This window comes from Dipodomys merriami, unplaced genomic scaffold (genome assembly GCF_024711535.1).
Source record: "Dipodomys merriami isolate MVZ:Mamm:240054 unplaced genomic scaffold, mDipMer1.0.p SCAF_15, whole genome shotgun sequence".
In the NCBI taxonomy this organism is placed as follows: Eukaryota; Metazoa; Chordata; class Mammalia; order Rodentia; family Heteromyidae; genus Dipodomys; species Dipodomys merriami.
The window spans coordinates 25,644,812-25,668,857 of NW_027202826.1; positions in this window are offsets into that span (position 1 = coordinate 25,644,812).

Genomic DNA, 24,046 nt, shown 5'->3' on the forward strand with positions numbered 1-24,046 from the left:
GCCTGTCCATATTTTGAAGAGAAGCAGGTATTTATCCTCAGCCAGGTAATATATTACCTTCTGTAGTGATGATCCTTGTCTCTAGGGGGAGAAAAGAAAAGTAGATGTAAATCTAATATAATACCTAGTTCAGCAGTTTTCTCTATCAGTGAAAGATTTGTTTTTTGTATATGTGTTCCAGTCCTGGAGTTTGAACTCAAGGCCTGGGCTCTGTCCTTGAGCTTTATTATTGTTCAAGGAGTACTCTACTACTTGAGCCAGAGCTCTACTTCTAGCTTTGGGGTGGTTAACTGTAGATAAGTACCTCATGGATTTTCCTACCAAACTGGCTTTGAACTTCAATCATCAGATCTCAGGCTCCTAAATATGTAAGATTACAGATGTGAGCCATCCATGCCTGGCAGAAGAGAATATTTGTAGTGATTTGGTCTTGATATTTGATTTACCATGATGGAGACCCCCTCTGGCTACAGCCAGAAGGACTGTCTGACAGGAAAGCAGTTTTCTCAGATATTTCAGTGTTATTTGGGTCATAGGCTCAAATAGCTTGGTGTCAAGATAATGAACACCACATATAAGGCCAGATCTTAAATCCACTCCTTACTAGCTAGGTGCATATCTTTGGGGGAGGAAATTAATTTCATTTTTTGAGCTGCAATGTCTTTGTCCCCAATTAACACCTCATGGGAAGATTGTGCAAAACAGATGCCTATAGATGGTAGCTATTGAAATTTAGTTGGATTCAAACATTAAAGATACATCCACAGCAGATTATTTTTATATGAATCTTTGAACCTTGACATAGAGCTTTCTTTCAAACTGTATACCTACCTTTTCTAGTTCAAAACCTCCACTCTACAATGATGAATAGAAGCATCCAGCTGTGGTCAGTAAATTACAAAAAATAAATCACTTGATCATTTCTGCTGAGGGGGGTAAAAAGACTATCCCAAATATTATATTTATCCTCCTTGTCTTATTTAATAAACATCTGCTAATGTAGTCATGAAATGCAGTACCCAAGCCTGCTTCATATTCTCTTCTGCCAGGCACCGATGACTCACATCTGTAATCCTAGATACTTAGGAGTCTGAGATCTGATGATTGAGGTTCAAAGCCAGTCTGGTAGGAAAGTCTATGAGACAGTTATCTGCAGTTAACCACCCCAAAGCTAGAAGTAGAGCTGTGGCTTAAGTATTAGAGCGCAACTTGAACAGTAATAAAGCTCAAGGACAGAGCCCAGGCCTTGACTTCAAACCCCAGGACTGGAACACACACGAACAAAAAAATTCTCTTACACTGATAGGGAAAACTGCTGAACCAGGAATTCTATTAGACTTACATCTACTTTTCTTTTTTCCCACTAAAGACAAGGATCATTACTACAGAGGTAATGTATTACTTGGCTGAGGATAGATATCATCACACTAACAGCAGACAAACAACTTTTTGTATGCTTAAAACACATTTTTATAACATCATCAAATGAACGCTAGGGTTTGGAACTATCATGAAAATTTTTACATAGTTGGTTTAATCTAGTCTCTCTCTGATTAATAAATGCAATAAACCAGCATGGGAAACTAGAGGAAGAGAGGAAAGAATTTTGGAATGAGAATATTCCATCAGATTCTCCTCATAACTTTTAAAACACCAAATGGTCAATGGGATTATATCTTTTGTTCAAAACCTTCTACTAAATTTACACAGATAGCCTCAGATACTGGAGCTATAGAGCATTCTTGTCTGTAACAGGGAATTGTGGGCATTCTCAATCCATTGTGCTCGCTGTGTATTTTGAAACATCTTGCATTGCCACACAGAGCAAAATGAGAAGACAGGATTTGCAATGTAGGAAAACTTATTAAGTTCTTAGGAATTTCTTCTGGGATTATCCTCACAGAATAGCGAATGTGCAATGCACTTAGTGCTGGCATTACAGAATGCTTTATATGATAGAGAAAAATATCTTTCTTAATTCCAATACAGACAAGATTAGCCAACAATATCAATTCCAAGTCAACATAGTATTTCAAACTTAGTGTGACAACTTTAGACAATCATCATTGTGAAAAATAAGAAAAGGAGGGAAAGAAGAGGAAGAAAAAGGAAAGAGAAAGTTAGAAAAGTGATATTATCCATTGTCTATACTGGTAAGATTTCATTAAAATTTTCATTATGTTATTTTATAATTGGTTATCTTAAATGTTTTATAGTTAGTTATCTTAAATCTTAAATGTTTACTTGTTACAAAACGTTTCCATTGCTAAAATCAGCTTATTCACCATAAGGTTAAGATATAAGAATATTTTCCTCCATTTTTCTTATTTCTCTTCTACCTTTACTGTTTTTTTCCCCCATATTATTGCATACTAAGTTGGTCCTAAATGTGATGATCTGAATACAGAAATTCTGGCTGTATATCCTGGCTGTGTTTCTCTCATAAATTTTGTGTAAATGGAAATATAGTATGTATGTGACTTTCATAAACTTTTTTTTCATTATTTGTAAATAGTGGTTGGTAAAAACTGTTATGCCTTTGCCACAAGGAAAGATTTCCATGAAATGATCAATCTAAAAGTCCTTTTAGAATTATAAAGGACTTTAAAAATGTAAGCCAGTATATTAATAAATGAGCTGAGCCAGTAAAATTGGCAAAGATCTTAACTTTCCTGATTTTCATTTAGATTCTTAACATTTGTGTCCACTGAGGCTATATAAAAAGTCTGACTCTCCTGGAAAATATCATAGGATTTTAAAAATATGGCTACAAAGAGAAAAAGAAGATTTGTGTCCCAAGAGAAAAGCTTTACAAACCAAATGCTGGGTAGAAAGCAATTTATTCACTTTACAAAGATGAAAGGTTGGAAAGCCCTGATGGATAATAAAACTTATCTATTTGGAGGGAGGAAGCCTCAAGAGGCTCTTATTGGACTTGGGAGTTGGAAAAGTATCTGTAATCTCATGAAAACCCTAAGCACTGTCCAAGCAAAGTATATATATATATATTTTAAATCTCCACTGATTTTTTTATTATTCATATTTTTACTGATGATGAAAAAATTTCTCCATTTACTTAGGAGAGGTCCATTCAGAATTAGAATATTATTTTGTTACAGATTTGTTCTGTTTTAATATAATAACAAGTCTGTTTTAATATAATAACAAGTTCTGTTTTAATATAATAACAAGTCCTGATTAAATGTATTTCCAACATATAAGAGGTACCAACTGCTCAGTAGAAATAAGATGTCTCATATATTAAGAGTAATGGAGCGTAACTAGTTAACTTTAAACTTCTACAGTTTTATTGCAGGGAAGAGCTGGTAAATAAATAAGTATTGTATTATTAGACCTATATAGCTGTTTTTTTTGGGGGGGTCCAGTTGTGGGCCTGAACTCTGGGCCTAGGCGCTGTCCCTCAGCTCTTCAGCTCAAGGCTAGCACTCTACCACTTGAGCCATAGTGCCACTTCCGCCTTTTTCTGCTTATGTGGTGCTGAGGAATCGAACCCAGGGCCTCATGCATGCAAGGCAAGCACTCTACCACTGATCCACCTTCCCAGCCCCCTCACCAACCATTAGTATAAATAGAACTATTGACTTCCACTGAGAAGTTAGCACTAGTTAAATTTGGTGACATTTTAGAATTCAGCTTTTAAGCAAGTTAGGTATTTTTTGTTTGAGAGGTCTATCAATAGCCCAGTGGGCAAACAGCATGTCCATTAAGAACTATAAAAAAGAAAATACAAACTGTATACATCTCTAAAGTCTCAATGTTTTGTTGCTCTTAAGAATTATAATCAGAACCACATAACTCTTTCTTGTCAGTCAGGGTCAGAAGTTAAGACAAGAATGAGGAACAGAGGATGCTAGAAGGAGATTATAGATCCTAAACAATTGTTCTGCAAAGTATAATCTCAAAACTAGATAGATAGATAATTACTATCTTAGAAGCATATTCATTTGGTTTAAAAAGTTTAGGAAACAATGGAAATTTTTTAAATATACACATTAGCATAGAAAAATATACACAAAAATGTTGTGGTTTGAATATGAAATGCCCCCCTTAGGCTAATGTGTGGAATGCTTGATCCCAAGATGGTTGGTGCTAATTTGGAAGGTTCTGGAAACTTTGGGAGATGGGGCTGATTTAGAGGAAGGAGGTGGTCACTTGATGTGTGTCTTTGAAGGTTGTACCTGGTCCCTTGGTCCTTTTTCACTGTTTGTTTTCTGTTTGCTGGGAGGTAAACCATCTCCTTCTGTATGCAGGAAGACTGCTGCGGGTGGTCTGGCTGAGCACAGGCCCAGAATCTATAAAGCCAAGAAGAATGGTCTAAAGTCTCTGAAACTATGAGCTAAAAATAAAATGCCCTCCTTTTAAGCTGTTCTTTCCAGTTACAGGTCTGCAAAAGTAATTAAAACGCACACTGACCACATGCTTAGAAAACAGTGAAAACCTTACCAAAGCATTGCTTTTCCTCAAACATTTCTATCCACCTGTTTCATTTACATCTGCAAACAGTGTTAATAAAGAATGCAATTGTTTTCTGATGCTCATGGCTCACACCTGTAATCCTAGCTACCCAGAAGGCATTGTACCTGAATACTGTAATTCAAAGCCAACCTGATCAGATTTCTATAGGATAGAACTTTAAGACAAATGAGGTAAAGATTAAAATAATATTTCCATATTATTTTAAAGTTTGCACTGTTGCATACAAAACTTCTGTTCATATTTACATCATGGCTAGATATGGTGTCTTGGAAAGCCAGGCAGCAGGGAGCTCATGTTTATAATCCCAGCTACTCAGTAGGCTGAAATCTAAGGATCTCAGTTTAAAGCCAGCCTGGCAAGACATTTTGTTTTTTTCCAAATTAACCAACAAAAAGCCAGCAGTAGAGATGTGCCTCCAGGGGTAGAGTGGCAGCCCTAAATGAAAATGCCCAATACAGTTAGATGCCCGAGTTCAAGTCCCAGTAACTACAAGAAAGATCCAAGATGTCTTTAACACCAAGCGCAGGACAAAATAGGATATACAGCTGAGAAATCACCTTCTCAAAGGAGAGCACTTCACCAATTTCAGCAGCAAATGAAAGTGCCCAGACAATTCTGCAGTCTAAGAACATTTGCATTACCTTTCACGTTCCTGCCTCCCAGGGTCTTCCATTTACATTGCAATTTTTTTTACATGTAAATAAGCCAATGCATCTGGACCACATGCTGAGCATCAGCATTGATGTAATGTTCTCAAGTCACTGTAGCATGGTTGAGGTGAGAATCACAAATGTGAACGTTTTTGTGGGAGTGCATGTTTTAAGAACAGCGAAAATGTGTAGAGGCTTTTGATGGGTCCAGCGGTTATGGGATGGCCTTTTGTCAAAGGCATTCATAATTGGTGGCATCTTAGAAATCCGTTCATTCAATGCTAGCTCACCACCAGCCTTGCTCTCTTCCCTCCTAATCTATTTTGTTTTGCTTTAATATGTCCGCGCTCTGCTCCAGGTTCTTACACACACCCCTACCCCCTGCCCTACACATACTCCTGCCTTGGGAAAAGGACTATTAGTGCTGCCTGCCTCTCCTTACTGTCAGAAATCACTCACAGATGAAATCAGCCTCAGTGGTCATACAGCTGTGGATAATTGGATTTGATATCGCCAACCCATCTAAATGCATGCAGGCCCGAATAAGCTGCTTCGTTCTTAGATACATTTGAAGGCCAAAATAGCAATTACCATGGTAGAGAATCGTGTGCTGATGTACACGCATAAAGCAGCTCTTCAAACTCTCAACGCCTGGGCTACTTCATAGGGATGTATGTACCACTAGCTGACTACCTTTTGAAAGTACATCTCTAGCTCACGCTGGCCTTCGACATCCTTTCAGTATTATGGTCAAGGGATACTTTGCAATTTGAGCCATGCAACTTTTGTGTGTGTGTGTGTAAAAGTGTAGGTTAAAGTGCCAACTCCCCAGAAAAATGGCAATGTAGGACTCATACATGCATGCTTCTGATTTTTGGTGTTTTAGGGGAAGAGAGTGCACTTAATGATGTAGAGGGAATTTTTAGAGAGAAATTTCCCACATTTACTAATTCATTCTGAACACAGAAAACATAAAACAAAGCTACTAGCACCTGAATGTTCTATGACAAAGAGAAACCAAGGGGAAATAAGAAGAAAAAGGGAAAAGGAGCCGAAGCTGTGTTGCTTAGGGAAAGCAGAATAAGGGATTTTTTTCAGTTAAAAGGTTGAAAGCTCAGTTTCATTTACCTGAAATCCTGTTAGTAAATAACTTCACAAAGTCTCTTTTAAGGGAAAAAAATTAGAAAGTGCTTATTTTTATTTATGAAAAAGACCTTGAGTCTGACAATTTTGCTCAAATCCCCCGAAAGTGATTTATTTAAAAGTCCTTCTTTCCAGAAAATTCACAAAATGGAGTCAAATGGCTTCTCCACTCCCACCATCAATTTTTGTTATCTGTATCAGCAAGGGAGTGATGTTTATAGTTCTCCTTCCTTCATTTCTAGCATGTAAAGGAGAAATCTGTTTTTTATCAAGTACTCATTGATGTTTTAGAAAATAGCATAGCCAAAAACAAAATCAAAACAAACTGAGATAAATTCTTTGAATGGTTAAGGTCATCTCCAGGTAGAAAAGTCAATCATCTTGTCAAACTGAATGAAACCCCCAGATAGAAGGGGCTGAATGTGTACAACCATCTGTCCTTACATCTCAGAACTGCTTGAAATGGCTGCCATATTTTAGAGTAGGAGTTTGAAGCAAGCTCTTAAGTATTGGGCACTGGCTTCAGAGCCAACAGAAAGAGTTCTTGATATACATTTTGCTATATGGTTTTATGTGAAGTGTCCCAACAAAAAGCTCATGGTGCAAGTGAATAGGTGATTGAATCTTTACCTCCACAACTTAATCCTCTGTCAAGTTTATAACTAGTTTATAATTATGAGAAGGTAAGGCCTATGGGATGAGTGCTTTATGAAGGAAATACCATTGAAATATATCCTGTGTTCCCCAGCATACACCCCCTCCTACGTCCCAGCCACTTTCTTTACCACACGCTGTCCACCAAGACATTCAGCCTTTAAACCAACTGACCATGGACTGAGACCTCCAAAATTCTAAGCCAAAATAAATCTTGTTTACTTTTAAGTTGATTTCCTCTAGAGAATATGCTATCACCAATCAAATGAAAAAGGATTCTGAATCTGAAGTCTATTTTCTGGTTTTGCCAGTACTGGAGCTTGAACTCACGGCACAGATGCTGTCGCTTAGCTTTTTTGATCAAGGATGGTACTCTCCTATTTGAGCCACAGCTCTACTTCTGGATTTGTTGTTGATGTTGTTGTTGTTGTGGGGGGGATTTTTTGATGGCTATTTGGACTTAAAAGTCTCATAGACTTTCCTGCTTAGGCTGGCTTGGAACCACAGTCATCAGATCTCAGTCTTCTGAGTAGCTAGGATTTCAGGCATGAGCACTCCTTGCTTGGCTGACTTCTAATTTGACAAGAAAACAAGGGGATAAATCCAGGCTATAGAAGCAGAGGCCCTAGGCAGTACTCAGAGATGCTCTGAAGAGCTTATTGCTCAGACCCTACTTCTGACCCTCTGCAAAAGATGTGACTTAGATGTTTAACTCCATACATTTTGCCAGTTCGAGTATTTATTTCAATGAACTGAGGACCTGTTATGAGCATAAGAAAAATGACTTCAGTGTTGTCTGGAGCACAAATGGCCTATGACAGAAATACAATGCCTAGATGGATATTTTTCAGAAAAACCCAATCCAGGTGTATAAAAAAAACAGCTGGCAAAGATTTAAGGTGCTGTGATACTGAAGAAGAAAATAAAAAGAGGGAGACAGATCCAGGAATGTATAAAAGTGCAATTTATTGGGGTCTTTTGGACAAAAATATATCTTAGGATGCAGCAAAATGGAAGATTCCCACACCACAAGGCAGGAGGAAAAAGTATATATGTTAAGGTAGACGAAGTGGACCAACTGCCAGTCAGAATGTACGTAGACATTCTCAATACATTAGCAGCATGTAAACATCAATGAAGCAGTCTGGGTATCAGTATCTGGTACAAGATACACTGCTGACTATCTTAATGAATTTTTACCCTGCAGGGTTTCAGCTTTTTCCAGTTATCCGGCAGGCAAAATGGTAGTTATACTCAAGAAGGCTATGGTTAGGACAAGCTTGATTCCTACAGACATAAGAATGATTTTTATTCTCACCATATCCTTAAAAGCTATTGTCTATTGACATGTGTTTCCCAAAAGAAGTAATAAGCATAATACATTCTCCTTTGTGTTCTTCATTTCTTCTCAATGACTTTTACTGAGCTGAAAGGAATTTAGTGACTCTCGCAATCACTTCTCTGAATTTGAGAAGCTAGCTTTAAAAGGAAGGCATAAGCCACACCCTATTAATGTTACCATTTTTCATTGCTGGGACCTATGCTGCCAGCAGGTCAAAGGAAGCTTCCAGCAGGGCACATGGTCCTAGCTACTCAGCAGGCTGCAATCTAGGATCTCTGTTCAAAGCCAACCTGGACAGGAAAGTTTGTGATGCTCTTAACTCCAATTAACAACCAAAAAGCTGGAAGTGGAACTGTGATTCAGGTGGTAGAACATTTGTTAAAATAACAAATTTTACTTTAGACATGTTAAATTTGAAGAAAAGACAAAATATACAAGTACATATATTCAACAAGAGCCTGGTGATTCTGCAGTAACACTGGCAAGAAATCAAAGCTACAGCTGGATAAGGGAGAGGCAAAATATAATGGTGATTCACCTGTGGGCAGGTGAGTCGTCCCAAAACCAAATAGTGAGCAACTTTTTAAGGATGCCAGATGAGGGGAAAAAAAGAATATGAAAGACTGAGAATTATATGTAAGAGAAGAAACGACTCACAGGCAAAGACAACGTGCAGCAGAACCCTGCCATGATAGATTTTGATTCTGAATGAATGATTTCTAAATTTCATAAACCTTCCCTGGCTATAAATTTTTGTAGGAGAAACACGAGGTTAGAATAAGATCAGTATTTGTCACAAGTTGTTCCATGTAAGATTTTAAACCCTCCACAATGCAAACAAAGTGTCCTGTGTTCAAATATACTTGGGGAATGTTTGTTTAAACACAGTTAAACAGGTTTTTGTTTATTTCGAGGCTTAGAATTTTTAACACACTGGTATGCATCATGAATCTCCAAGAAGGGTAATATAGTTGTCACTGTGTCCTGTTGTTTGACAAAGAGCCAGTGTGTGTGTGTGTGTGTGTGTGTGTGTGTGTGTGTGTGTGTGTGTGTGTGTGTGTGTGAACTACAAGTTCAGTTTTTTTTAAAAAAATTTACCTTATTTAGCCAGTATGATAGTGCACATTTGTAATCCCAGCATTCAAAAAGCAGAAGCAAAGTTAAAAGGATCATGAGTTTGAGGCCAGCCTAGATACACAGTGAGAACCTGTATCCACAAAACAAAAGTTACAATAAACAGAATTTATCTTTGTCAACATTGTTTATAAAACAGAAATATAATAGCCATCATTAAATGTTGTCCTTGAATGTTGAAATATGCATCTGTTATTATGAACTCTTGCTTTTGTTCCATCAAGTTCTCCAAATGAACTATTTGCTTAAAAGTAGCTCTTTTTAAAAAGATCAAATATAAGATTTTGGTCCCTTAATGCATTGCAGACAACATTCACTCTGTTGTCCTCTGGAAAGTGACAGGCTGAAGGAACCACGCAGAGTATTTAAAATTAAAGCAAAATCACTTCATCATTTTAAATAGAATTCATTGTGTGTTCATCTCTGACTCCAAATATGAAGAAAATGAGTAACTCCCCCCCACCTCTCACATTTTACTCTATTTCTTTCTCTCTACCCTCCCCCTCCCCCGTTTGACTCAAACATGCTCTTGCTACTATGTGGGATTGGATGTTTCCCCTGCCCACTGTGGCCACCATCCCCAAATCTCGGACAACCTGGGTCAATCTACAATGATGGTTGCATGAACCGATGCTTCCTGTCTTCATTCAGACATGACTGGTGTGTGTGTGTGTGGGGGTGCTGTTACAGGGGCTTGAATTCAGGGGCCTCCATCTCTCACATATACCTGACGCTCTACCGATGGAGCCACACCTCCTCCATTTCATTTTCTTGCTGATGAATTGGAGACAAGAGTCTCCAGGATTTGTCTGCTCAGGTGACTTCAAACCATAGTCTTCAGATCTCAGCTTCCTGAATAACTAAGATTATAGGTTAAAGCCACTGGAGCCTGGCTTGATTGAGTTCTTTAAAAACACATTATATGTGCCCAGTTTAAAAAAAAATCAGAAGCTGAGGTCAAACATGAATAACAACATTTTTAGTACTTTCCATTTCTATGTCCACCACGATTCTATTTTCTATTGTGAGTATGTATTCTGTTGTAATGAGAAAACTTGTAAGAGATTAGCACATGACTTCTCAACATCTGAAAGGTTATAACACACAAAATGGAGTTTGGGGAGGTGGAGATAGACATTTAGAAGCAGTCACTCTGACAGTAATGAAGTGACAACAGACAAGCTGGCATTGATAAAGGTGGCAGAAGAGGCCCAGAGAGAGGTGTGGCTACACGGGGAAATGTGTTGATACAAAGTGAGAGACAGGTGCAGTCAAGGAAAGGTTAACTAGAGTGTTGCAGCTTGCGTGATAGATGACACAGACATGCTTCATGCATGGTGCAGAAACTGAATACAGTGTAATAAAAATAAATAGAAACAAAATGTCTTCGTGCACCAAAGAGTAGGCATGAGTCAATCCAATATTTCATTAATACAGTCATTCATTCATAGAGTTTCATGTAAATATCCACTTTCCAAAACATATGGTAAGGTATATTCTCTTGACCTGAGGACATCTTATTACTTTCAACTTTTGTGAGCATCACATTTGTCATGAGAGACGTTAAAGCCCATAGACATTTGCTTTCTCCTTGAGGTCTGGGAATGAGGTTAACTTTGGATTCCAATGTTGTAACTGCTATGTCGATGCAAATGCAAGTATAGAAATACTCTCCACTTCATGCACTTCAAAAAACCCAAAGCCAAAACAGTTCACCAAACTTGCAACAACTCTGAACTAGGTGGCTCTTGACTTCAAATGAAAATACAAAGAATTCTTTCAGCCTTCTTACAAACAGAAGTTTATGACTGAGAAAATGATACCCAATGTTATGTACAGATTTCTTGATTGCTGTTTATATTTTTCCTTTATTTCTCTAATATAACTTGTTAACTGACTCTGTGCACTGAGCAATGAAAACTTTCACATCTATACTAGTTTAATTCTCAAGGAAGGCCAAGTTAGTATGCCTGATGACATGAGCACAAATCTACTAGTAGACTCTTTTTTTTTTTTTAATAGCAGACTCTTTTTGATAGATTAAGCTCAATATCACATTTAGGAGAAAATTAGACAGAACTGAGTAGAAACTGTTTCTAATAAACACTCTCTTATTCCTTGAAATAGCATGTAAAATCATTGTAACTAGGTCATAGAGTGAAAAAAGAATATTCTTTCCGAGATAACATTTTGCATTCAAATTTGTTCTAATAGCTTTGATATTTTGGAATCTATACTGTGTATTTTAGTTATAGTGAGAATAAAATCATTCTAGAATAAAAATTTGTAGTTGTTTTATATTCCTTCATCAGCATTTTCTATAACTAAGGAAAGGGGAAACTACATTTCTTCCCAGTATATATTCTATTAGAATTCATACTTCTTGTAGATTACACTCATTAAGCATAGTTGTCAAGTCATTCAGTTATACAATGATAGGTGACTTCGTTATGTTTGCCTTTCTGATATGATGTATGAGGAAATTTTCCCTTGATTGAGTAAGTAGGGTTTACATAGGTAATTAGGTTTCTTTTTTCCTGACCTAACATTTCACTGGTCCAAACCTTTCTTGGTTATTATATGTTAGCCTCCTTTTCGCTTCAAATTCTATCATCAGCCATATAATCCAATATTCAAACCTCTACATTTTGGATCCATATTTCTAATCTGGACAAAGCACTTAACCTCAGCTTGTTAATATCTTTTTTTCCTTTTTCAGTTAGTGATTGATAGAAAGAAGTGGAAAGTTAGACCATGATCAGAAAAATAGGAAAAAAAACCAATGTAATTGTGGTTCAAGTTGAAGTCAGACTCACTAACTTCATATCTGCACTTCATTACTGCTCTCCAGCAGCACATCTCCCAGGGAAGTGGTACCCACCTCCTGCTTTATGGGTTAATGTACAAGTGAGATTAATGGAGTATAAGAAGTGCTCAGCAGTGTACTTGAAAGTGATCAATAGATGCTACAATTGTAATTAACAAGAACAAAGTGGCCAGGTTATAGAAAGGGTAGAACTAATGATAATTCCAAATGCGGCCAAGTGAATAAGTTTTTCTTTCCTAATTCCTGAAGCTTTACCAAGAAAGATATCTGACAGAAGATATTTTTATTTCTTAGATTAGACCAGAAATAATTACTACTAGAAATTCAGCATTAGCAGGACCTTAGAATCTTCAGTATACTTTCCTTTAAAATGTGTGGCTACCTTTTGTTTGTATCTCTGCAGCAGCCACTGCAGTTTATATCTAGCACAGATATATTAAAGAGTAAATAGAGAAGAAAATGGGGGGAAAATAAATAATAGCCATTAAGCATTAACCAATAGCCATTGTGTTTGGTACTTTAAAACACCAGTGTTTAGTCAAGTCAAGTAAAACTCTGCCAAGCTGGCAACTGGTAAAGCAAGGGGTTGAATCTAAGTTTTTTAAACTCAATCCATTGCTTTTGTGTTTTGGGTTTTTTAGATTTTGTTTGTTTTGTTTTGCTAGTACTGAGGCTTGACCTCAGAGCCTGGGCACTAGGCCTTAGTTGTTGTTTTTTTCCTCAAGGTTAGCACTCTACTTTGTACAGTGCTACAAGGTAGCACTCTTGTGTGGTGCTACCACACAAGCTGTGGCTCCTCTTCTGGATTTTGACAGTTAATTGGAGATAAGAATCTCACACTTTCCTGCCCAGGTTGGCTTCACACCCCAATTCTTAGATCTCAGCCTCCTGAGTAGCTAGGATTCCAGGTGCTCCAGACCAGTACTCAGCTTATCCCATGTTCTTTGCAAGCAAGCCAACAGAATGATCCGTAACTCCACATAGACTCTTGTGAGTACTATGGGTATTTGGAGAGAATGTTACAAATTCTAACTTGGCAGAATTCACATGCAAAACAAAAGGTGACACTGTGTTTGAATATTAAAACATTAAAAAAATACTACCTACTATGATAAAATAACCATACAATCAGTTCTAAATCATCAGAAAAATACTTAGGTTATAAAAGTGAAAGATGGGTTGGAGTAAATCATTCCCCAAGAAATAACAAATACAAATAAATTAAAAATAAAAATGTGTGAGCTTCCTGACACACTTGAACTGTTCAACTGGGAATATGAATGGATCCAGGATGAGTGGATGGAAGAGATTTTTGAAGTACAACTGTCAGAATTTGATAGATCAATGGAAACTGTAAGGTCAAGAGAGACTTGAATACAAGTTTTTCAAGCTATGCTGCTGTAGTTTCATAAAGAGAAACAGAGCCAGAAACATGATAGATTAAGGACAGAGAAGGGGCTATTGACAGATGATAAAGTTCATATATTTATGCTATATGTTTTGCATGAGTATATATATATATATATATCATATAGGAAAATATGTAAAAGGACAAATCATGGACATAAATAATGAACATAAACTCTCCTATGGGAAGGGACTATGAAACAATAAAGGAACACCACGGACAGAACATCACCGAGGCCATGTATAGTAGTTTATGCCTATAATCCCAACTACTCTGATGGTGGAAATCAGAAGCATCGTGTTTTGAAGTCAGATTGAGAAAAAAGTTAGTGAAATCCCACCCCAACCAATGAGCTGGGCATGGTGGTGACACTTTGTTGATCCCTGCTACATGAGTATGTGTGAATAGAATTGAGTTTCAGGCCAGTCTGGGCAAAAATGTGAGATGCTATTGGAAAAATAATTCAATCAATCAAGAAAGCAAGGAATGAAATGAACTGGATACAAGTAGTCAAACTCAGCCTTGAATTCAAACCCCAGAATCACATTCAATGCAACAAAAAATGAGCAAACATGGAGAACAGGCACAGGAAAGAAAGTATCAAGCGATAAGAGGGGCTTAAAAAAGAGAAGTCAAGAGGAGAGAAGCCAAGAGAATCCTGAGGTATGGGACTATAAGAAAACTCTCAGTTCCAAACACAGCAGACAGACCAATCAGGACACTTGGCTACATTATCAGCTGCCTGGAGACCATCCTGGACCAAGAGCAGGCAATGTAGTGTAAGCCAGAATGTTAGCCTTTTGTGAAGATGTTGACAGAGAAGAACATTGGATTCATTTGAGAAAACGTGGGTGTTTAACTGTTTGAAAGTGAGAATAGATTTTTATGGAGAAGAGGAAGAAAGAATAAAAGGATATCATTTTAACATGTCCTCCATAGGAGGTGACAGACAGTATGGAATCTGGAAAATGAAAAAGGCCTTGAATAAAAGCAAAGCCAGAGAACGACTAGGAAGGAATACAAGCACACTTTCACCTGACAGCCAAGGGGTGGGCAAACCAGACCAAGGTGGAGGTAATATGCAGCCACAGAAGAGGAAAGTTAGTGGGTTTCAAAATGGATGTAGAATGGACTAAGAGTATGAATTTTATTTTGCTTCTTTTATAGGAAAGAATGAGATGATTTCATTCTGAAAGAGTGGGAGGGAGAAGCAAGTTGAGGTAGAGGTTGAACAGGGAAAATAAAGGTTTGATTTGTGTGTGTGTGTGAGAGAGAGAAAGATAACTGAGATGACTGGAGATAAGCAAGAGGATTGCTGAAGAGTCCTATAGGTCAATTTCAAATGTTAGCATTCCAAATAGAAATAAAATTCTGGAGGAAGAGAGGCTTCATTTGTCTCAGGGCTGGATGCTGTCTTATATGGAAGAGTAAAAAGAGGAAAGAACTAAAAATGATGTTGAGACAGTTCTTAAGTAGCTGATCAAGAAGTTTAATATAAAGATCCAAATGATGATAGTGATGGTGACGGTGATGATAGAGGTAGTAGTGGTGGTGGTAGTGGTGGTGATTACTTTTAGCTCTTTCTTGTGCTAAGAACTGATGGACAAGCCAGGCTCTGGTAGCTCATACCTGTCATCCTAGATACTCAGGAGGCTGAGATCTGAGGGCCACAGTTCAAAGCCAGCCCAGGCAGGAAAGTTTGTGATACTCTTATCTCCAACTAATCACTGGATAACAGGAGTGGAGCTGTGGCTCCAAGTGGTACAGTGCTAACCTTGAGCAAAAAGCTCAGCACCCACAACTACAAATAAAATAACTAGTTTATAGCTTTTACCTACATTATCCTTTCATTTAATTTATTTGTGGACTCAGGCCTGGGCACTGTTTCTCAGCTTTTATGCTCAAGTCTAGCACTCTACCATTTGAGCCACAGCTCTACTTCTGGCTTTGTGGTAGTTACATGGAGATTAGAGTCTCACAGACCTTCCTGCTCAAAGCTAGCTTTGAATCTCGATCCTCATATCTCAGCCTGCTGAGTAGCTAGGATTATAGGCATGAGCCAGCAGCCCCCTGGATCTTTAGGGGGAGGGGGACTATCCTTTTTAATCCCTGGAAGGTCATGTTGCACATACAATAACTAGGTTTATTTCCCAGCTCCAGGTACACATCACATTTCCACTTCCACACTTAATATGCTATATTTGTAAATGCATTTGTATTGCCACATCATTAACAGTACGCATGGAAAATTGGTTTCTATTTTTCTAATTTACATTCTAGGTGGCTGTGGCTCAGCCCTGGAACATTTAGTTCATTTTTCAAATATCATATTAATGCATGATTTAGGAAGTAAACAAGAATTTAAAAATAAAATCCTCTTGGAGGTTCTGTTGTTTTAAAATCTGAAGGGTTCAGTAATCCTTTAAATCTGCAATCACTAAAAGAAAGCCATTGTCACTAAATCACATGTAGTTCTCCCCAAACCACATAATGCAGAGTTCTCCAAAGAATAATTGTCGTTAAATGTGACAATGAAGCAATAATAGCATGTTACAAGGCCACTTACACACGCATGAGGTTTTATTTGATATTATTGAAGTCTTTATTCTCCTGCTTAGAATTGAGTTTATAGCAAATGCAATCATTGTCATAAAATTATCAGGTGTGAAAAACAGCTCTCTCATATTCGATAAAATGTGAATATTCGCCAATATGCAAAAACAAGGAGACATAGTAGAATGAGAGCAGGTCTGATAAACATTAATTCCTTAAACATTTGTTTTAATCACAACAATAAAAATATATATCTGGTCTCTGAATGTTTGATTGTATTAACATAGATACATATCATATTGCTTTGAAAACTTTTCTATTCCATTACAACCATCACAGAGAAATTTCCTTTAAGATTAGTGGACTTATACTAATTTTGTGCAATTGGAAAGGTCTACACTTCTGTTAATAATGGTCTCCTCTTCTTTCTTTGAATGTTTCATCTCTCTAAATCCTGGGACTTAGAAAAAAATAAATAAATCCTGGGACTTGTTCCTGTTTCTATTAGTTTAGCTGCTTCCCCTATGTATTTAGGTATTTTTTTATCAATTCCTTTATAAAACTGATTTTTAACCTCCATTCTATCTATGGAGCTATTGATTTCTACTGTTTATAGAGGGGGGAAATATTTGAAAGCCTCCTATTTTCATTTCAACTACTAGGTTGAATCTCACCCAACTGAGATTGTGTTCAGACTTCTTGTAACACAATCTGATCTGTTTCCAAAGTAAGTGTGTCCTACAGTTCCTAAGAGCCCTTTCCTTTTCGCAGAATTGCTGTCCTCTCTGCGAGAACTGAGTAGCTAGAGACACTACACCGCCAGGTTAAATGACTTCCTCAGAGCTGCACAGCAAGTTCAAGATTGTGGCCTGGAATCAGGACGCCGGAACACTCCACCTCAGACTACCCTTGAGTCAAACACACAGAAAGGACAATACCCCAAATGCCCACCCCATCCCTGAACTCCCTCAGTCTTCTTCAAGTGAAGTTTTTGATCTTTCCAGAGGGCATTTGTAAACTTTCAGGAGTTGGAACAGTTTCAGTCTACAATGCCTTTTATGTGTAAACCTTTCTGAAGCAGGCCAATGATAGATGGCACTCAGGGATCCCTTATCTTCCCAGCGTCAACCCTTCCCTAGCTTATGAATTTTTAGAGGTGAACTATAATGCTATTGAGCTGATGACAGCAAGCAACAAGAATTCAGAGACACAATGATTCCTTCAGACAGGCATTCCCCAAACAAACTGATAGCACTTAAGAGTTTAAGTGATGCCTCTTCTCTGAAATCCCTAGAACAAAACCCTGAAAAAGCCCAGGGATCTCATGGCATCAGGTGTGAACTGAGACCCAAGTCACCCCTTCCATCTCCAGGCCTGTGAGCCTCTGTGTTAGCAAATCATGACTCAGTGTCTCTCTCTTGGAAATGTGATTAGGCGAAAACCTTTCTTCTCTCTCTCTTTTTTTTTTCTTTCCTTTGAACAAAAGACAACTAGCTGCCAAGGAGAATGTAATTCATCAACAACTGCTGTCTTTATCTTTATGTCAATTAAATTATACTTTTTGACAGCAATTAGCATAAATGGCTGTACTAAATCATGTACTATTAAGGAACTATGAAATTAAATTTAATATGAACATAAAAGATTCATATATTTTATTATTAACATCAGTATTTTGATGTTTTGCTCCATCAGCTTTTATCTTTATTCTTTATCCTATTTTGTCTTGTTTTATTTTGTTTTACTTTTATTATTGCTTTTTTATTTCTGGAACTCGAGCTCTGAACATGCTAGGCAAGCCATTTTTGTTTGTCTTTATTTTTTAGACAGGGTCTCATACTTTTGCCCAGGGCTGAACTCAGACTGCCATTTTCCTGCCTGTGCTTTCTTGGTAGCTGGGAATAGAGGGCTGAGCCTCCAAATCCTTGAACTTTCAAAGAATGAAGGTCAGATTCTTTACCATGTTAATGAGTATTTGTGATCAACTACCCAGTAGCTTGAGCTCAAAGTTTGGATCTCTCTGTTTAAGATGGTAAAAGTTCTGCACATACAGCTGGACATTGGTGGCTCATGCCTGTAATCCTAGCTACCCAGGAGGCTGAGATCTGAGGATCAGGGTTTGAAGACAGACTGGGTAGTAGGAAACTCTGTGAGACTCTGACCTCCAATTAAACAACCAAAAGGCAGAAGTGGAGTTGTGGCTTAGTAGAGTGCTAGCCTGGAGCAAAAATGTTCAGAGACAGTCCCCAGTCCCTGAGTTCAAGACCTTAGTCTGACACACAAAAAATGCATGCATTGCTTTTGGCTTTTGGCTTGACTTAAAAGCACCATGCAATGGCCCTTAAAATAGCTTAGGAGTACACCACTGACTATAGTTTCCTGCAAATGTTTAATACTGTCAGTGATGAATTAGATGATTTTTAAGCCTTTTTTGAGTCCTAAACTGTAAGGTCAGCAACAAGATTCTCCTACATACTAATATAACATAACCAGCCGTGGATGAAGGAATTACTTCAGCAACTCAGTCACCAGTTAGAAGACCAGACTTTTAATTAAATCATCTCCAACCAAACGAAAATTTTATGCCAACCTTACAGTTTTTCTCCTTGTACAAAAGACTCACAGGATTTCTAGAACCGATGCTGAACAATTCTTAGCCAATGCGTTTCAATTGTGATATCTACCCTGAGGAGAAACATATAGATTGAATTTTCCCAATATTTAGAAATTAAATTTTTTTTAAAAATACCATAACAAGATGAATTTTTCAAATTTGCCAAAGCTGAAAAATTAAATCACAGAAGACACTGCAGAGTCCTTAAGCCTCTGTAATGCTGGGTTTCTATTAGTCTGAATGGATCCTTTGCTACCCTATATTCTCACTTTTCCTCAAACTACGATTCAGAGACTGAACGTGCACTGTTGTGTGTGTGTGTGTGTGTGTGTGTGTGTGTGTGTGTGTGTGTGTGTGTTTGGGAATTTTGCCTTTTGTTTTTATCTTGGGTAATATTTGAGGAAAGATAGAGTTCAACTTCTGAGGTGAACATTCCTTCAGAAGACAGCTTACAGGTACTCCTTTTGGCCAAGTGGACTCTCCAATATTTGTTGGTAGCCTTAAAACCGTGGGCCCTTAACAAAAGAAGAGTTACATTAAGTCGTATGGATGGACCAGATCTATCACCAGGCTGGGCATGGTGACACATTTATGTAATCCCAACTACCTAGAAGACAGAGACAGGACAATTTGTGATTGGCCTGGGCCAAAAAAAAAATGATAAAGTACCTGTCTAGCAAGCAGGAGCATTCATTTTAAGCCCCAGTACTACAAGATAGATAGAAAATAGATAGATAGATAGATAGATAGATAGATAGATAGATAGATAGATAGATAGATGACAGATGATAGAGATATCTATTCATAGATTAATACACAGGTATAGATTTTCATGTATAGATATAGGTATGAATTTTATATCTATATCTACATATTTATATATTTATAATAGATTATTATATAGATATAGATTTATATGGATAGAAATTCTAGATAGATAAGAAATCTATCTAGATTTCTATATCTCATCTACAATGAGAAGCATAAATAGAAGGTTAATAGTCCAGGTTGGTTTGGGGGAAAAAAAGTGACCATCTGCGAATAACCAGATTAAAAAAGGGTCTGAAACCTTGGCACAAGGAGTCAAACATCTGTTTAGCAAGTATGAAACCTTCAGTTCAAACTCCAGCAGTGGGGAAAAAACAAAAGATAGAGTAGTGTTTTCTAACATATCTAACACAGAGTAAAGGTGTGTTGTTTATATGTTTGAATGACTTTTGTTATAATTGCAATGAGTTGATTAAAAAACAAAGCATGTTTGAAATCACTGACTATTGAAGACAAAAGCAAATGCGTTCTAAGCGTCTCAGTATTTGGACTTTGCAGTCTGTTTCCTCTTTGATGCTGGGCTGACCTTGAAATTGGTTCCAATGGACAGAATAAGGTAGATGTGACATCACTCTAGTTTGGAGCCTAAGACTACCATGAGTACACAAGGCCTTATTTTGTCTCCTAGAGACTAAATAAAGTGATAAAGAGACCTGTCTTCTGGGGCCTGCCAGCTCACCCCAGCTGCCCAGCTATTCCTGCACGGCCTTGGGAGCTATCTTGGATGTTTTAGTCTTGGCCACCATTTGACAACAGCTGTATGTGTGACCCTGAGTGAGAATAGCAGATGAAGCCAGCCAGCTGAGCCCTAGTCAAGCAGTAGAAACATGAGAAATATTTTTAAATTGTTCTTTTAAGTCACCAAGGAATGAGGTGGTTCATGATGCAGAAATTAACCAACAAAGCATGTAGTACTCCCTGTAAAATTATATGACACATTTTCCAAAAAATCATGTCATCAAAGATGCAATTTAATAACTTCATTTTTGAACTCAAGAGCCTTATACTTGCTAGGTAGGCAGTCTACCACTTGAATCAGTTTTGATGAGTTTTCATTTCTCTACAACATCTACCTCCTCTTTATTTTCTCCTAACACAGATTCTTTACTATGTTTAAGCAAACTTACTTGACCTATCCTTCATACAACCTTTCTTCTATTTTTATATCTCTTATCCATTAGCATTTCACCAGCAGTGATAATCTTTCTTAGAGGCCAATCTATTTTTGCTTTCCTCCTCTAGGAAGCTTTCCTTAACTTTACTTCTATTCTTCTGGAGTCCACATGCATATATTTTGTACCACACATAAATGCAATCATAGTATATCGTTTACTGGTGATTAAGTATTGTGTTTGCCTCAATTCGATTTCCTCTTTCAAAAGTAGAAGTATCTTTTGTTTTCTGTACATCACATAGCTCCATATTATACTGTCTCCCAAAGACAAACTGACACTAGAGAGATCTAGAAAGAGCTGACTAACACATCAATGTCAATTACCTCATTTATAATAGAAAACAACCATTTGCAAGGTCATTGAAAATAAAACAAAATGGCATTTTTAACCTCTAGGCAATTTTGATGGGACAAACAAATTCTAGTCAAAAGGTTGCTTAATGTGGGTGAAATGTTACTTATGCAATGTGAAAACACAATGGCATCTAAGAGTATCTCTATACTCATCACAAGGTTTGCTCAATAACTGGCCCAGAAAAACCTCTGGCCAGGCTTACTATTTTCAAGACTATGTTAAATAAATGCTTCTCATATAAATTGTTATTCATTCAAAATATTTACTAAGAATCTAATATGTGCCAGGAAGTAGGTATAAATCAGTGACCTAAAGAGTCAAAAATCTTTATCTTAGAAGAAATTGCAATCAAGAAAATGTTTCTAGCTTATTGTTTATTAATCAACCCCAAATAAATTCTATAAAACTGAGATATATTCATATGTATATGGGTATTCTTTTTTCCACAACAGAATCTGCATATTGTACCTCAGATTTTGAACCTGCATTTTATCTATTAGCATAAAAAATGAGCAAATAGGCAAAGGTTAAGAACTTCAGTTTGCCAACCATGTAAAAATATTAGACCATATTTCCTGATGCATGAATTATAGAGCATGTAAATCCCTGTATTAGTGCAAGTAGCAGTACAGCCCTTTTTCAAAACATTGAAATTTTTAAATAAATCCAAATTGTAGAATGCAATCTATGTCCTTTGATTTACTTTAAGTGAATGCTTATTTCTCAAGAGTTTACAAAAATGCCTAGAAAGTGAAGACATTTATTTTATAAAGTATAATGTTACGTATTTGTATGAGCTTTAACATTACCCAACAGGAAATAAAAACTTTTCATTTTAATAAATGTAAACATTATAGACACACACACACACACACACACACACACACACACACACACACACACACACACACACATAAGGGTTTTATAGAAAAACTTCCTTCCTCACCCTTCTTCTCTAAAGTATAAGTGTTTAACCTTTAGTAATACAGTTCGAATGACCTGAACATGTCTGTAAACACATTTCCGCCTGCTTATCTTGGTCTCCACTCTGTTCACTGGGATCAATGTTTAGATTATTTCCAGAGAGGGGACAGCACCTCATCAATGCCTGTAGAATGTCAAGGGGTCATCTGAGCACGAATCCACCATTGGAGCCTGGAAGGAATGCATTTACTTTTAACAGGCTGCAGTTGCTGTCTGTGAAAAATTAGTATGTCAAGAGATAGCCATTTAAGGGGAGTTAGTGTAAAGTTACCCCACCATTAGGCCTATTGGAGAGAAATGTCCCACACTTCAAGGAAGCTTCAGAGCATTAATGGAGAGGAAATGATGGCCATAGACAAACAGTAAAATGAGCACCTATGATAGTAGTGGTGCTAATAATAAAATATAGAGCTTACAGAATTCCAAGATGCACACATTTGAATTAGTGTAGATTCCTAGGATTCCTCATTATGACATATTGCCTTTTCCCTAATTAGTACCTCCAGAATACTGAAACTTTACAAGCATGTGGCATCATTTTCCCTTTTATATAAATAAAAGATATGCTTTTGTGTTGTTTTTATCTCCATTAGACTCTCAGTGCAATCACACGATATACATAGAGTTCTTTCTAGAGTTTTTCATACAAATACCAAGAAAACTAGCACAGCCTTTAAAATAAAATTCAATTCATTAACCTAACAAGTAAACACCTTAAAATCAAATTCACTAACCTGTGACTTGATGATACAGCAGTAAGATCACGAAATTGGACAATTATTACCTAGTTCTCATTATCTGAATATTTCATTTCTATTTCCTATTAAAAAGATATTATAGTTGCTCCCAGAGTGTGAAATGCTTTGACTTTTGTCTAATGGATGAAAGTCAGTTATGTATTTATTATAAAACTATATGATAAACAAAGTGGAAAGGAAGACACTCCTTAGTATACAAAATATTTATTCACATGAATAATCACTGTCATGCAACCCAATAGGCTCCCTCCTAGGACTAAATGTATCATCATCCACACTACCAGCATGTGGATAAACCCCAATCTGATGCAGCAATTGCAAAGAAAAAATGTCAGGATGTCCCTAAGAAAGTATGTAAGGTTGTATGCCAGTGGCTCATGCCTGTAATCCTAGCTACTTGAGAGGCTGAGGTCTGAGGATCACAGTTCAAAGCCAGTCCAGGCAGGAAAGTCCATGAGACTCTTATCTCCAATGACCCAACAGAAAACTGGAAGTAGAACCATGGCTCACAGTGGTAGAGCACTAACCTTGAGGGCTCAGAGACACCTAGGCCCTTAGTTTAAGCCCCATGACCAACCAAAAAATAAGAGAGAAAGAGAGCCAGGCACCAATGCCTCATGCCTGTAATCCTAGCTGAGATCTGAGGATCACGGTTCAAAGCCAGCCCAGGCAGAAAAGTCCGTGAGACTCTGATCTCCAATAAACCACTAGAAAACTGGAAGTGGTATTGTGGCTCAAGTGGTAGAGTGCTCGCCTTGAGCTGAAGCGTGCAGGGACAGTGACCAGGCCCAGAGTTCAAGCCCCATGACTGACAAAAACAACAAAAAGAATAATAATAGTGAGAACATGATCATGGCCTTCATAGCAGGAGCTCTCAGGCCAGCCCTCACTCTATCAGATGAGCCCCTTCTTCACATTGTCTAGACCAAGGCACTATTTTTTCGTGAGCCTTCCTTGGATATTCCTGTCCATAAGATTTGTGTAGCCAAAGCAAGGAAGTGGTGACTCATGCCTGTAATCCTAGCTACTAAGGAGGCTGAGATTTGAGGATTTCAAGGTTCAAACTCAGGCCAGGCAAGACTCTTAACTCTAATTAACCACCAAAAAGCCAGAAGTAGAGCTGTG